A 13,279-nucleotide genomic window follows, 5' to 3' on the forward strand; every position below is an offset into this window, starting at 1 on the left:
AGGAGGAAAGCAACTATGTCAGGTTTAAATGAGATGATATATTGATAACAAGAAAAGCATATAGAGTAAACATACATGAACTGAAGCACAGAAAGTATACCTATCATAGCAAAATGAATGACAGTGTCTCATGACTAAAATAATTCACACTATGGTTCGAATAATTAAAAATGAATTACAAATATCTCTCAGCTTGTCAAAAGACTGTAAATTTTGAAGGTGCATCTAACAGTAAACAAATGACATTATTTCCTAGTGGTTAAACTTCTGCATTATCAGCTGACATATACGGGAAAATTCTATCTCCATGCTAACTCTTCCAAGCTTCAATTATGCATTGATCTTCTGGTAGAATCTCAGCATGTTAAGCATGAAAAAGATACCTACATATAATTCTGCAGTTGGGACCAAGAAAGCCTGTACTGAGCCACTGCACAAGTTAATGAATACCTAATCAGCTGTAAGTAACCACATAGCCTGCAGCGAACATCATTGGCAAAGCAGTGGGGTGCCCTCAGCTGCTGCCTCTAGACAGTTTGGCCCAAATAAGTATTTGATCAAAAACGAATCTAGCCAGCTGGATGACTCAGAACCTACTGGGCATTCATGCATAACAAAAAGCTACCACAGTTTGCCAATAGCTTGAATAAAAAGAAATATTTACACTCTGACAAGAGCCTTTGAATTACTACTCTGTGGAAATACATACGGAGCACTAAGTTTGTTTCATGTGAGTGTATTTGCATATCACATCTGCTTGCTCGCTTTTTTAAAATTCCCATCAGAGATGGACAGGAACTTTGGTGGATTTGTATCTTCAAAAGTAGCCTTTTTGCCTATCTTGAAATTCACTACTGTGAGAAGAAATGAACAATGTGAAATATCACATATATGAGGCTTACAAGGCACTTTGGAGAAATGTGCACATTTTAAAATGTGAGAAACTACAATTTTGTTTTCGTCAATTGGGAAAGTTGTATAAGGTAGGTAAAATGCACAAAGAACTATAAAAGTTAGGAAAAATATGTTAGAATGTGGGCAAATTTCAGTGTGAGAGGAAAACACAAAATTTCATAACCACTAGGAAGGACAGTGGTGAAGAAAATGTAAGGTGCTGTTAGAGAAATGCAATGTAACTGACACTGTCAAATTTTCACATCCCTGATTTACATTTATTATAGTTGGGGTTTCATTCTTTAGGGTGTAGTGAAAGTTTGAGGAAGGGAAAAGCTATGGGCTTATTTACAGGAGCTCAGTTGGAATGGGCTAAATAGGGCTGGTTGAGGTTGCATAGAGCTCTTGTGTGCCATTTGGTGAGATCCTTGAATTCAAATGGCATACACATAACAAATAACTCTATTTGGCCTGGCTCCTTTAAGAAGGTAAAAGAAAAGGGAAGGGGGAGTCTTCACCCTTGTTGTCTCCTGTCTCTTCATGCTTCTGGGAAAAGTATTTCATAAAAAAGAAAAGTGATGCAGAACATCAGTGCTGCCCTAATAGGTTAATTTTGTTTTGTTTTGTTTTGTTTTGCTTATTCCCCCTGGTCTGTAGAGGAACAGAGGAAGGAAGTGTTTGATTTCCCTATATAATTTCCCAATTTCCCCATATCATTAAACAGTTAGGATGTCTGTTTAATCCACTAATGATACAGGGATATTGAAATCAGCTGAGAAATGAAAGCAGGAAGCTACTTTGGTTTGATCCTAGCAATTGCATGTGCTGGAAATAAACAAAAAACAGAGCAACCCCACCTGCACCAAAAAGTAATAACCTGACAGTGACCTAGAAAGGTGAGTGCAAGAACAATCAGGGGATGGGTTGGTTCACTCCAACAATTACATTATCTGATCACTGAAAAAAAGGAACTAGCCAGCCCATGCCTGCAACAGACCAAACAGAGGGACGAATGCCCATCTGATCGAGCCTGGTTATCTGAAACAAATAATGGTAGGAAACTAAGCTAGTGAAGATTGGCTGGCAAGCTACTCCCCTGTGAAGACCCTACCTGAGAGGAGAGATTATAGGGGATGAGTGTGGTGTGTTTTGTTTTTTGTTTTTCTTAGCTAGATGGGGATAGAAGACAACAGTAACTCCATTCTGCTTCATCTTTGAATCTGACTGTGTGACTAGACAGCCCCATTAGATCAAACTAGACTGGGTTAAACAGAGTCACTTTAAGATGTGGTGTGCAATCCTTACATCCACATGCAAGGATTGGGTGGTTTTGGGACATGAAACCACACCACACTTCAAAGCAACTCTATTTAGTCCCTGCATCCTTAAAAACAAGGAAGACTCTGCCCAGGGCACATAAGCCCTGGGCCCAGAAGGGTCAATCAGGCTTTTATACGTTCAGATTAAGTCTGAAAAGGCACTCATAAACGCATTCATCTGAATGCAATTATTGTGCTTCTGTGATCAGGAAGCTGGTAATGCAGGGTTTACAGTCATGAAAATGGTGGGTCTTCAATCAAAATATCTTACAAGCATCTTTTCAGGCCTACATGCTGAAAAGCATGACTTACAAGTTCAGAGGGATGCTGCGGACAGGATTGATATACTGTGAATGCTTCCATCCCCACCATAGTTTGAGTCCTACCCATTTTCAATACAGAAATCCTGAACAGGTCTATTGAGGTGGACTGTTACTTCAATGGAAACTAGAATATTTACTGACATGAATCTCACACAGTTCATTCAGCTAGATAAACAATATGATGAGTTATTGGGGGATTAGATGAACCAATTAGATCAATTAATTTTTATTTATTTTTTCTTTAAAATATTTCTACACTGCCTTTTAAGGCAAAAGCCTTTTTAAGGCAATTAATTAGAAAATGTTATGAAATTAATAACATTAACTAAATATAATCAGGGTCAGGGACATTGTCCAATCATGGGCATGTGTATTTTCAGTGTCCATGGTTGCCCCAAATAGCAATGTACCCATAAACTGCTCTCTTCGTTCTAGCTGGTTAGAAGGCTCCTGGAGAGGTGTTTGCTATCTAGCAGCTCTGCCCAATACTAAAGCTTCTATATATTCGTGAAGGCTTTCACGGCCAGGATCTAATGGTTGTTGTGGGTTTTTCGGACTCTTTGCCCGTGTTCTGAAGGTTGTTCTTCCTAATGTTTCACCAGTCTCTGTGGCCGGCATCTTCAGAAGACAATGCTGTCCTCTGAAGATGCCGGCCACAGAGACTGGCGAAACGTTAGGAAGAACAACCTTCAGAACACGGCCAAAGAGCCTGAAAAACCCACAACAACCACTAAAGCTTCTCCTGCACATCTTTGACTAATCAGAATGGATGATTTCACCTATCCTTTTGTTTGCCCATAGCAAAGAGGCATCTTAAAATGTTCACTATATTTTTTCTTAATACCAGCTCCTGAATACAATTAAGAAAAATACATTACAATATCTTTCCATGTTGTGGGTACATGGTTTATTTAGTTAACTCAAGATAGCAGCACCTCCATCCTGTCCTTCTACTCACTTTATCAATAAATATCCCATTCCCCCAATTGTCATTCTCCTTTGCAGGGCCTCCCAGTCCACAGTGCAGGAGCTCTAAAGTCCTGGGATACCTCCAAATATTTGTTGTTTAGTCGTTAAGTCGTGTCCGACTCTTTGTGACCCCATGGACCAGAGCACGCCAGGCCCTCCTGTCTTCCACTGCCTCCTGGAGTTGGGTCAAATTCATGTTGGTAGCTTCGATGGCACTGTCCATCCATCTCATCCTCTGTTGTCCCCTTCTCCTCTTGCCTTCACACTTTCACCTCCAAAGACAGGGTGGTTCCATATATCAAAATAAAAATGTTCTATTTATTTCTGAATACCAAACAATTAATAAATGATTTCTGCACAATATGGCAAACTGTGACACAAAGATAGTACAACGTATTGTCAATACGTAGTTTCCCTCATGCATTTATATTGTTGCACTGATGTTGGGCCAATTTTTTTAGATTTGGGTATGTTATACAGATGGAACTCTTAATGCCTGAGGGAGAATGATGTAACAGTCCGCAAATACATTTTATTCTTTTTTTCAGTAATAAAAAAAATATACAGTAAACCCCAGGGCTGGCTTGATCATATAAGCAAATTATACCGCAAAATTAGTCAGAAACATGCTCCATGTCTGTGTTGTCATGGTATTACCCTTCAGCTGGGCTCTTCACTCTAACTGTTAGAATCCTTTGGGATATGTCAGGGACATATGTCTTGCATTTGCTTCACCATTAATTTTACATTGTGTATTTATATTGTATTGTAAAGTTTTTGTTCTAAGCCTCTTTGAATAGCACAGCAGGAAGGTGGAATAAAGCATCCACTGAGTGAGGGGAATGAAACTGCTTTTATATAAACTGAAAGTTCAGCATTTACTATAAAATCTGTCTTCTGAACTTAAAAAGTATGGGGAAAAGGTATTCCAGTATTCACTGCTCCTTTGCTCCTTTGGTTCCTTTCTCTCTTGCTGCCCTTTTGCCTACACAATCCCCTTGCAGTATCCCTACATTTTGTCATCTTCTATAGTCCCTCTTCAGCCCTCTCCTCTTCTGTGAAGCTTTTGATGCAAAGAACCATTCAATCTGCATTTGCAACTGAAGTAGAATCACAGTATGTACATGACTTCATTTACCCTCATATAGTCTCTGACAGGGGATAATATAGCAGGAAATTCCAACCTGGTATTTCCAGGGAAAGGCAGGCAGGCTGTTGACTGTTCTTTTCTCCTTTTAGCTTAAAATCTAACCAAAGAAGCCATGGGGACAACAAATTCCAGCCTAAAATTTCTCCTCTTTAATATCAGGTTGGTTGCAGGAAAAACATCAGTCCTGCAGTGTTTAGTTCTGCTTGAAGGCGCTGATTTGGCTTCTGTCATGGAGATCAAGTTGAGAGAATATGGAGAAGTTTACCTTCTCCTCCTCTGTCCACTGAGCTACTCTGTGATACAGCTGGCTAAGCTGGAACATGGGGAAGTAGAGTGGATGCAGCCCATAAGTCTAACTATCTTTTCTATCCAGGAGTCTCCTAATTTTGAATGTATGCTACTGCAGCTTGGTGGTTATAACAATGGTGAGATTTTACTGATGTACTGTTGTCCCACTGTTCAAAAGTCTCATTTCCTGAGTTAGCCAGGGTGATATCTGGTCACATCCAATATATGCCCTGCCATATGCATGGGGCCAGCCCTTGACCAGGAGAGGTTCATGGTAATCATATCAGACAAGAAATCCTGGGTCGCTCCTGAGGGATCACAGCATGAAAACTGAAGTTTGCCAGAACAATAATGTTGTCAATATATCTACACAGTAGACCATCAATGTTTTTCTCAACTGTTCAAGCCCTTCTTTGCCAGGGTACTGGAGAGCAGGTGCTGGACCATTTGACTGAATGGTGTGAGGACCTTGCTATGCATTTTTCATATGAAGTGTGACAGATTCATCTTGACTTGGGCTCCCATATTAGAAGAGGTCACATTGATGTGGCTTTGGCAATCACTGGTCCTGTTCAATGGGATTCTTTTCAGTTTGGTAGGTCTTAAGAATGTAGACATAGAATTTGGAATGGAGAAAGATATCACCCAGCAAAAATGGACTGATGCCATGGTTAATGGAGGTGATAAATGCTTCCTTATGGGAAGAGTCTAGTCCTTCCTGTCTAAAAGAAGCCAATATAAAACCTCTGGCAAAGAAATTTGCCCATCATCCAGAGTTTCTGACTAATTGTTGTTGTTGTTTAGTTGTTAAGTCGTGTCTGACTCTTTGTGACCCCATGGACCACAGCATGCCATGCCCTCCTGTCTTCATGTTGGTAGCTAACACTGTCCAACCATCTTGTCCTATGTCGTCCCCTTCTCCTCTTCCCTTCACACTTTCCCAACATCAGGGTCTTTTCCAGGGAGTCTTCTCTTTTCGTGAGATGGCCAAAGTATTGGAGCCTCAACTTCAGGATCTGTCCTTCCAGTGAGCACTCTGGGTTGATTTCCTTCAAAATGGATAGGTTTGTTCTCTTTGCAGTACAGGGGACTCTCAAGAGTCTCCTCCAGCACCACAATTCAAAAGCATCAATTCTTTGGCGGTCAGCCTTCTTTATGGTCCAGCTCTCACTTCTATACATCGCTACTGGAAAAACCATAGCTTTGACTATGCGGACCTCTGTTGGCAAGGTAATATCTCTGCTTTTTAAGATGCTGTCTAGGTTTCTCATTGCTTTCCTCCCAATAAGCAGGTGTCTTTTAATTTCATGGCTGCTGTCACCATCTGCAGTGATCACGGAGCCCCAGAAAGTAAAATCTGTCACTGCCTCCACATCTTCCACTTCTATTTGCCAGGAGGTGATAGGACCAGTGGCCATGATCTTAGTTTTTTTGATGTTGATCTTCAGACCACTTTGCACTCTCCTCTTTCACCCTCATTAAGAGGTTCTTTAATTCCTCCTCACTTTCTACCATCAGAGTGGTATCATCTGCATATTGGAGGTTGTTGATATTTCTTCCGGCAATCTTAATTCCAGCTTGTGATGCATCCAGTCCTGCCTTTCACATGATGTATTCTGCATATAAGTGAAATAAGCAGGGATACAATATACAGCCTTGTCGTACTCCTTTCCCAATTTTGAACCAATCAGTTGTTCCATATCCACTTCCAACTGTTGCTTCCTGTCCCACATATAGATTTCTCAGGAGATAGATAAGGTGGTCAGGCACTCCCATTTCTTTAAGAACTTGGTATTGCTTGTTGTGGTCCACACAGTCAAAGGCTTTTGCATAGTCAATGAAGCAGAAGTACTGCTGGAACTCTCTGGCTTTCTCCATAATCCAGCGCATGTTAGCAATTTGGTCTCGAGTTCCTCTGCCCCTTCAAAATCCAGCTTGTACTTTTGGGAGTTCTCAGCCAACATACTGCTGAAGCCTACCTTGGAGCATAACCTTGGTAGCATGTGAAATAAGTGCAATTGTATGGTAGTTGGAGCATGCTTTGGCACTGCTTTTCTTTGGAATTGGGATGTAGACTGATCCTTTCCAATCCTCTGGCCACTGCTGGGTTTTCCAAACTTCCTGACATATTGAATGTAGTGCCTCAACAGTGCCATCTTTTAAGATTTTACATAATTCAACTGGAGTGCCATCACCTCCACTGGCCTTGTTGTTAGCCATGCTAAGGCCCACTTGACTTCACTCTCCAGGTTGTCTGGCTCAAGGTCATCAGCAACCACACTATCTGAGTTGTCTGGGACATCCAGATCTTTCTGGTATAATTCCTCTGTGTATTCTTGCCACCTCTTCTTGATATCTCCTGCTTCTGTTAGGTCTCTACCATTTTTGTCCTTTATCATGACTAATTATACCCAGACTCAAATTTACCATTTCTGGCTAATATAGTTGAGAAGCTGGCAGTTCTGCAATTCTGAAAATTCCTGAATGAGGCTGATTATCTGGACAGCCATGATAGTAGACTGAGATTGTTTCGGTTGCCTTAGTAGATTACCTATGCCAGAGACCAGATTAAGAAATGCAATTTTATTCCTTCTCCTGGACTTCTTTCTCACTTTTGATATCATTGACCATGATGTCCTGTGGAGAACAGCACCATTTACCTGTGTTGTGTTGTGTGGGGCGACGACATATTTCAGGAGTGCTGTTTGACACCTTAGTCTTTGAAGTATGGTGTCCCTCAGGATTCTACCCTTTGCACATTATTAGTTAGTACTATACCTATATCAAGCCATCACGAACACTTATTCAAAGGTTTGGAGTAAGATGTCACTAAAGTGCTGATGACATCCAGTTCCATTATTCTAGTCACCTAATACCAAGGGAGTAGTTGGAACCCCTGAATGCTGCCAGAACTCAATAATAAGTGGGCTGAGGATGAACAAGTTGAAAATAAATCTTGACAAGACAGATGTGCTGCTAGTCGGTAGAAAACCAGGTTCAGGGGCTGGATCTAGAAGAGGTTGTGCTATACACACAATCACCCCCATGCCCCCGACAGGTCAAGTTTGTGAGACAGACTGGGAGTGCTCCTTGATTCTGCAGTATCCCTGGATTTCTAGTCAGTGGTGAGGACAAGTTCCGTTGCTTAATAAACCAGCTACAACCTTCCCTGAGTCAATCTGATTTGGCATCAGTCATTTTTCTCATTGTTACATCGTGCCCTGGTCACTGATTACCACTATGCACTTTACCCTGTTTTCCCCAAAATAAGACCTAACCTGAAAATAAGCCCTAGTATGATTTTTTTCACGATGCTCTTAATATAAGCTATCTACCCCCAAAACAAGCCCCAGTTAAGTGAAACCGCACCCTTCACCATTGTGCAGCAACCAGAAGATGGTATGACTATATTTGAATACATGTACTGTAGATTATTGTACAGTACATGAAAAAAATCCCTTGAAAATAAGCCCCAATGTGTTTTTTGGAGCAAAAATTAATATAAGACCCTGTCTTATTTTGGGGGAAACACGGTATTTGGGAAAAAGGATCCAAGATCTTCTGGTGCATCACATAGGGCCTAGGGTAACTGATACATGGTATCAAGATCATATGTCTGTGATGGTGAAAGCCCTTCAGTTGTTGCAAATTGCTTGCTGGGGTCAATTAAAAATGGTTGTAAACTTGTAATCTTCTGAGTTCTAAATAGCTTTTGGCCTGGTTATCCAAATATCTCATTACGAACATGGGCAGATGTTAAAATCTGGATGAAAAGTCCTCATAAGAATTCCAACAGCTGCAGAGGCCCATTTAACAGACATATGGGAGGAAGCCTTTTTTTGGTAGCCCTCAGATTGTGAATGGCTGCAATCAATTGCTCCTCTCACTGCTTTTAGGAAGTTGTGTCTTTTTAAGATGGCTCATGCTGCTGTTTAATTTACTGTATTATTTCATTCTAGGTTAATTCTAGTACGGTATTTCTATTTAGTTTATTTTAATGGTTCCATGTTGCATTTTGATTTTACTTGTTTTTATTGTGTTGTATATCGATTGAAAGGTGTTTTCCTGAAAACAAGACCTAACCTGAAAATAAGCCCTAGTATTACAGGATGCTTGTAATGTAAGCCCTACCCCAAAAATAAGCCCCTTAAGTGAAACCCCACCCTCCACCATTGTGCAGCAACCAGAAAATGACATGACTGTATTCGAATAAATGTAGACGGTTGTACATGGAAAAAAAATCCCCTGAAAATAAGTCCTAATGCGTTTTTTGGAGTAAAAATTAATATAAGACCCTGTCTATTTTGGGGGAAACACGGTAGGAGAATAAAGTCCCCTCGCAGCCATTATTTGTGTCTCTGTGCTTGTGCCAAGCTATGATACACGATATATCTTTGAGAAAAACCAAAGCAGCAGCCCCTTCTGCTCCTGCTACGAAAACCGTCCTCATAAAGGAAACACGGAGGACACTTGAAACTTGTTCCACATCCCTGTGAATGGTTTGAAATTTAAGCGGGAAAAGACGTTGAGGAGAAGAACGGAAGGGCTCACAGTGCGGGGGGGGGGGAGCCCGGGAAGATGCAAGAAGGAGAGACATGGGGAGGGGGGGGAATCTTTTGCGGAACGTTAGAACTGGAACCGAGAAAAACGAGGGGAGGGGAGGACGGGGCGGGGCAAAAAAGGAGGACGGGAAAAACAAGGCGCACGCGCTCCCCGCGACTCCCAAGAGGAAGGAGGGACAAAAGCCGGGCGACCACACGCGTGCGCGCTGCGAGCCGCATTACGTCAGCGTCAGCTGTCAGCCCCGCGAAGTCGAGCCGCGGCCGAGGAGAGGCAGGAGACCGGCTGCCAGTTCCGGGGCGGGTCTATGAAGGGAGGCGGGTTCCTGAGAGGACAACTGGCCAGCTGCGCGAAGGAGTTCATCCCCCTCCTGTTTTCTCCCTCCCGGTTCTTTATTTTGTATCGTTTCTCTCCGGCAAGAGAGAGAGAGCCTGAGAGGAGCGCCGCAGCTCCAGGCGAGCCTTACGGGGAGGGGGGGTGTCACCCATTATCTCCTTTTATCCCGTGTTGACTTTCTGGTGAGTGCAGGGTGCGAGCGTGCGTGTGTGTTTGAAAGGGAGGTTGTTTGGGGGAAAAAAGGTGGGAGGGAGGCGAGAAGGACGAGGCGGTCACCGCCCCCCCCTCCCCGTTCCTCGGGAAGGCAGAAGGACGCCCTCTTTTCCCCGTGTCGTGTGAATCGGCGTTTCCTGGACACGAGAGAGGGCGGGGATTGGGCGACCTGCCTTCCACGCTCGTGTGTCTTGTACTCTGAGTCAGCAAAGAGGCGCTGCCTTCTCTCTCCCTCCACCTTCCCACCCCCCCGGGCCCCCATTTTGTCCCCTCTCCTTCTGCTCCCCTTTCCATCTTCTCCCCCTTTCCCCAAAACCTCGTAGCGCCTCCGTGCGTGTGACTGGCAGCCACCCCCCTCCCTTGACTCGCTTCCCGGGCAGGCAGGGAAGATGCTGCTGCATCATCATCATAGTGACCACTCGCCAGCCATCCTTTTCCCAGAGATGCCTGTGTCACGGTTTAGGGTGGGTGGTGAGAGTGCTGCTGTTTTGATGCACGCTACTATGCTAGCATCCTCATAGAGGGAGCTGCCCTTGTCGCCAACTGTTTGCTTCTACAAAGAAGAAATTAAAAGGGGGGGGGGGAAGAGAGAGAGAAAGAGAAGGCTTGTTTCAACTGATCAGGAAGATGACAACCTCTGATCTGGAACCCTTCTTCGCTGGAAGCCAATTCCAGGGCTTTGGAAGCCTTCTGGTAATCAGTCTATGGGTTGAGGAGATGCATTTTGTGCATGTTTAGGGATGCTAAAAGTCTGTTCGTGGATTTATTGCTGACACCGAAGGATAAAGCTGAGGTTAGCCTCAAGGCCACTGCAAGGCAGCATACCAATGAAGCAGACAAACAAATATATGCAAAATGTGGATCATAATTTGGGTTGCATAATTCTGTTCGAAGATCATGCTTACTTGGAAGTGAATCACACTTCTTATTGTGAGAAAACATTTTATTGCTTTCTTCTGTGAATGTTGCAACATGAACAAGGGCAGGCCTGTAGGCTTTCCTCGGCTCCCCTCACCTTTCATGTGATTCCAATTTATGACAATCCTTTCTAGGGTTTTCTAGGTAGAGTATTCAGAGGTTGTTTACCTGAGGTTTGCTCTGGGATTGTGCAGTTTTTTACAAGAGGGCAGCTCTTCTCCTAGAAGGCACAATGGGGAATCAAACTCCCAATCTTTAGCTCTGCAGCCAATTACCTAATTCACTGAGCTGGCCTTATGGTATGTGCTAATCCAATCTTCTGGGGAGGGCTATCATATTTTGTGGCCTTGAAATGCTTAAAATTAAATATAGTTTGCAACTTTTCTCCATGGGCAAGTGCATAAAGGAGCAATATTGTTTAAATGACAGAGCGGCTTATTGTAAACATGGCTTTCCAGGATAGATAATATTGAAATCCCTTCTTTTTCATACTTGGGTAAGTCACCACTCCTGAGTCTGTTTTTTGATCTAACAAATCAACATGCTGTGCAGTTAAAATCAACATGCCTGATATTCAGATAGTTTTGCGATAATTTCTGGAATGGAAGGATGGTAACAATCATGGTTGTCATGCTTCCTTTCTTGCCACTCCTACCTTCCTGGTCCTGTTATTTTTTCTTTTTGTTTTAGTTCACTTTTTCTTATCCACACTTCTCCTAATGGATCTCTGGTATTTCCAGTGATCTGGTCCTGGGAGAAAAAAATGGGTAAGTCTCAGTTATTTCAAGAGAAATAGGGCCTACATTCCCATTATAAGGCAAGCCATGGTTTCTTTATCTGAACTGTTTGTCCTAACCATGGTTTTCCATTAAGACTGTGAAAATAACTGACAGCCTTCATTTATGGTTATTATTCAGCCTCAAGATGCTGTTGCACTGTGGTACTGGGAACTGGTATATGATGTTCTTGGCTTAGCAAATAGAAAATGATAATAGCTAAGTAATTGTATGTCACACATCTGTTCCATAGTTCCAGCTACATTATGGGCTCTTAAGTAGTTAGTACAAATGCTTTAATCAAATAGCTGGTGGGATGTAGAGGACAAAATGATCTTCATGCTTAGTTGCCTTTGGAAGAGGAAAGGAAACTTCCCAAGGGTAATTAGATGAATAATGTCTTTTAAGGCTCTTTCTCTCTTGCTGAGAGATGTAGGTATCTAGCTTATAGTAAAGGCTCATCTGTGCAACAGCTTTCTGTGCTTGCTTTTGGTACTAAGAAGTAGTTGGATTTGATTTAACATAGGCCAAAAAAGGAAATAGTCTTTATTATAGATGTTATTTATTGGATGTCTGCAGTGTTTTGGCTGCAGATATAAGCATTTTATAGATAACAAAAGAAAACCCTGAACAACATTGTAGAATAGTGTAACTTATTTTAACTATTATATGATATAATAATAAATATTTAGTATCAGGCAAAATTAAATATGCTTATTCAGAATTACATTAAATATGAATAATTCTGTGGTTCAGTAGTTCTATCTTAGGATAAATGTCAGTAAATAAAGGGAAAAAACTTCCAAAAAAATTAATGCCAGTCATTTACTAGAGGACAAACCTTCCAGATCATTTTATCTAATCAGGTGGTTCATTCTCCTGTGACTCATGACAGTTGCTCATGGAGTGCTTATAAATACAAAACCGGCAGACAACAGATCTGAAAATCTGATCTGACTGCCTTCACTCCCTTATTTTAATAGCTTGCTTGATGAAGAGATAATAATCTCAATTGTGGATACATTTTTGGTGCCTTTTTGGTTGGGCTAATATCATCCTCATATGAAGTTTTAAGAAGTTTTCTAGCGCGGATGTCCACTCCAGAAGCATTAGTCTTTGATAAGCTGTGATCATAGAAGGCTAGTAAACTTATAGTCTGCAGGTTAAGTACATCAGAGTCTAATCTGCATAGATGGGTTGTAATTCTTCAAAGATTTTCTAAGAGGTAGCCTGCCTGAGGTCAGTAAATTGAATACAGTGGTGCCTCGCTTAGCGATTGCCTCGTTTAAAGATGTATTCGCTTAGTGATGAGGTTTTTGGAGCGATTTTGCGCTCCGTTTAGTGATGTTCCCGATGGGGAAATTTCACATAGCGATGTTCGGGACCTTGCCTCGCTTAGCGATGACAGTTTAGGTCCCCTGTTTCGCTTAGCGATGTTCCATTTTCACTATTTTAAAAGTGTCTTAAAATGTTCAAAAACTGTTTTAAATGCTTGGGATCGTTAGTGCACCTTGTAAAACCGACAGTTCAGTG

At 42.0% G+C, this 13,279-nt stretch overlaps 1 protein-coding gene across 6 annotated transcripts in view; it reads left to right on the top strand.

The window, feature by feature from the left end:
* The first annotated feature begins 9,749 nt into the window (after positions 1-9,749).
* Positions 9,750-13,279, top strand: part of CCSER2 (coiled-coil serine rich protein 2) — a 75,859-nt gene continuing 72,329 nt past the window's right edge. For 4 of the 6 annotated variants that reach the window (XM_020802249.3, XM_020802246.3, XM_072995123.2 and 1 more), the window contains exon 1: positions 9,750-10,021. The gene's annotated coding sequence lies outside the window, so the exon portion shown is untranslated. Of the gene's footprint in view, positions 10,022-10,513; positions 10,746-13,279 lie in introns of those variants that run through there. The other 2 variants (XM_078390956.1, XM_078390957.1) reach the window with 1 other exon arrangement.

This window comes from Pogona vitticeps, chromosome 3 (assembly GCF_051106095.1).
Source record: "Pogona vitticeps strain Pit_001003342236 chromosome 3, PviZW2.1, whole genome shotgun sequence".
Classification (NCBI taxonomy): Eukaryota; Metazoa; Chordata; class Lepidosauria; order Squamata; family Agamidae; genus Pogona; species Pogona vitticeps.